This window comes from Schistocerca piceifrons, chromosome 6 (assembly GCF_021461385.2).
Source record: "Schistocerca piceifrons isolate TAMUIC-IGC-003096 chromosome 6, iqSchPice1.1, whole genome shotgun sequence".
Lineage (NCBI taxonomy): Eukaryota > Metazoa > Arthropoda > Insecta > Orthoptera > Acrididae > Schistocerca > Schistocerca piceifrons.
Window position 1 is genome coordinate 202,309,505 of NC_060143.1, and position 3,583 is coordinate 202,313,087.

A 3,583-nucleotide genomic window follows, 5' to 3' on the forward strand; every position below is an offset into this window, starting at 1 on the left:
TCAGCTATCAGTCGTCCTTTCTAAATTTTATTGGCAGATCTAGATTTCAACTAGAAACTAACCATTCTCAATGCACTATCCTTTTTGATCAATGCATGTAATGCCTGTTGGTCGGGCTTCATCCACAGTTCATTGAGCATTATTCAATGAAATTAAAAGTCAAATTTTCCTATTCTCTCACTCGCTGTGTGCGAACTATTAGCCCTGAAGAAAAAATGGACAGGAATTATTGTAGGAAATGTAATGTTAAATTATGTACTGCGGTACGTTTCTGCTAGAGGCCACGTTTAGAGTGTTATTCAAGAAAAGAAGGTAACCTTTCAAAGTTTTTCTTGAATAATTCGAGAACTCCAGCCTCTAGCGGAAAAGCAGCCCAGTACAAAATTTAATTACAATAAATTTCCTACAAAAAGGTGGTATTAATTTTTTCCTGTAGGACTAATAGATTGCGCATAGCGAGAGAAGGAATATCAAAATCATGCACATGGTATTTAATAGTGCTGCCGAGACATTTTCATTTGTCAGTGACAGAAGATGAAAAAGAAAACAAGTTATTCATTCACTCTTATCTGGCAGCACTAGTATTGAACAGACTCGTACTTATACCTGATTTCGCTCAAAATGAAAGCAAACTCGTATCATAACTGCGCTGTCTACATTTTTCATAACCATGAAGGGCGTTTAACAAGTAATGTAACATATTTTTTTCTGGGAGCAGACTGGTTTTGTTCAGCATTCAAGTACACTGTATTATTGCCCACTCTTTTGGCTACAAAACCCTATTTTTCAACATAATGCGACGGCCTTACACCACCTTACTTAAGGTCCTCTATGTCCACATGGTACCTCTCTACTGACGACGTCGGAGCCAATCAGTAACCCCTCTATCATCCACCTACTGCTTCCCACGGTGTGCATCCTTTATTGGGCCAAAGAGAAGCAAGGGAAGGTGGTGCGGGACCCAGGCTGTAGAATGACTGGGAAACGGCAGTCCAGTGAAGTTTTCTGGGCTCCTCTCGGATGGGCAGGCCTTGCGTTCTCATGGAGAAGTGCGTTTGCATTTTTGTGGTGACGAGTACGCTGAAGTCCTTCTTCAGTTTCATGAGGATAGCAAAATACACTTCAGGGTTGATCGCTGCACCATGGATTGCCTTCTGTTTCCGGTTAGAAGCGATGAAGCCGTGTTTCATGGCGAGCAACGATGCTCGACAAAAATTGGTCACGATCAGCCTCGTAACGCGCAAGCAATTCCGCACAGATGCTCTTTATGGTCTTTTGTTAGGCGCCGAGGAATCCAGTCTGCATACGCATCTGAGTGCCGCAAATAGAGGACTAGTGTATGTGGACGAGTGTGTCAGCACTACCAACAGAGACGTCCACTTGAGCAGCGAGGTGTTTGACTGTGATCCGTCCATCACCTCGAATGAGAGTGTCTGCACGTTCCAACACTGCAGGAGTCACGGCTGTGTGCAGCCGGCCGGCACGCAGGAGATCGGGCAGGTCTGCGCGATGCGACAGACGCCTCGCCAACGACTCACCGTGCTTTTGCTCCCTGACAGGCCTCCGTAGACATTCCTCATGACGAGCTCTGCTTGAAACACACCTCCGTCACAGGCGCGATTCTGAATGCTACACAGCGCCGCCACGTATCGGAACTTCACTACACTATAGGGGCTGAAGTGGGAATATTCCGCAACGTCCCACAGCAAATTCGGTACTTATTTCAACCGAAACTGGCCGAGAAACATACATGTTGCATTACTTATTCAATGCTCCTCGAGGACATTCATTTCAGTAGTCACTCCAAACTGACAAAAAAAAAAAAAACAACCACGAAAACATAAATATTTTTGTAGATACTGAGCCGTGCACCGATTCGTATCGGTAAATGGTAGTACGATAGAGACACTGTTGCCCCATTACTTGCTGGCGGATTTCGCAGTGTCCCGGCAAGTACACTACTGGCCATTAAAATTGCTACACCAGGAAGAAATGCAGATGATAAACGCATATTCATTTGACAAATATATTATATTAGAACTGACATGTGATTACATTTTAACGCAATTTGGGTGCATAGATCCCGAGAAATCAGAACCCAGAACAACCACCTCTGGCCGTAATAACGGCCTTGATACGCCTGGGCATTGAGTCAAACACAGCTTGGATGGCGTGTACAGGTACAGCTGCCCATGCAGCTTCAACACGATACCACAGTTCATCAAGAGTAGTGACTGGCGTATTGTGACGAGCCACTTGCTCGGCCATCATTGACCAGACGTTTTCAGTTGGTGAGAGATCTGGAGAATGTGCTGGCCAGGGCAGCAGTCGAACATTTTCTGTATCCAGAAAGGCCCGTACAGAACCTGCAACATGCGGTCGTGCATTATCCTGCTGAAATGTAGGGTTTCGCAGGGATCGAATGGAGGGTAGAGCCACGGGTCGTAACACATCTTAAATGTAACGTCCACTGTTCAAAGTCTGTCAATGCGAACAAGAGGTGACCGAGACGTGTAACCAGTGGCACCCCATACCATCACGCCGGATGATACGCCAGTATGGCGATGACGAATACACGCTTCCTATGTGTGTTCACTGTGATGTCGCCAAACACGGATGTGACTATCATGATGCTGTAAACAGATCCTGGATTAATCCGAAAAAATAACGTTTTGCCATTCATGCACCCAGGTTCGTCGTTGAGTACACCAATTCAGGTGCTCCTGTCTGTGATGCAGCGTCATGGGTAATCGCAGCCCTGATCTCCGAGCTGATAGTCCATGCTGCTGCAAACGTCTTCGAACACTTCGTGCAGATGGTTGTTGCCTTGCAAACGTCCCCATCTGTTGAGTCAGGGATCGAGACGTGATTGCACGATCCGTTACAGCCATGGGGATAAGATGCCTGTCATCTCGACTGCTAGTGATACGAGGCCGTTAGGATCCAGCACGGCGTTCCGTATTACCCTGCTGAACTCACCGATTCCATATTCTGCTAACAGTCATTGGATCTCGACCACCGCGAGCAGCAATGTCACGATACGATAAACCGCAATCGCGATAGGCTACAAACCGACCTTTATCAAAGTCGGAAACGTGATGGTACGCATTTCTCCTCCTTACACGAGGCATCACTACAACGTTTCACCAGGCAACGCCGGTCAACTGCTGTTTGTGTGTGAGAAATCAGTTGGAAACTTTCCTCATGTCATCACGTTGTAGGTGTCGCTACTAGCGCCAACTTTGTGTGAATGCTCTGAAAAGTTAATCATTTGCATATCACAGCATCTTCTTCCTGTCGGTTAAATTTCGCGTCTGTAGCACGTCATCTTCGTGGTGTAGCAATTTTAATGGCTAGTAGTGTACATAACGTCGAGTGCTCCTGCACCAAATCTGTCTGTCTGTGTCGGTCCGTACGCTGGTAGCGTTGACTAGCTTTCACCTCTGGAGCAGTGTCCTGTGCTTGACCGATTGCAACCACTGTACATGTCCCCTGTGAGCCGGGTTTGGCTAAAATGAAGCTGTGTAGTGTTTAGTCGTTTAGCCGTATGTGGTGCGCGGCCAGTCGCCGGAAATCTGCAGTC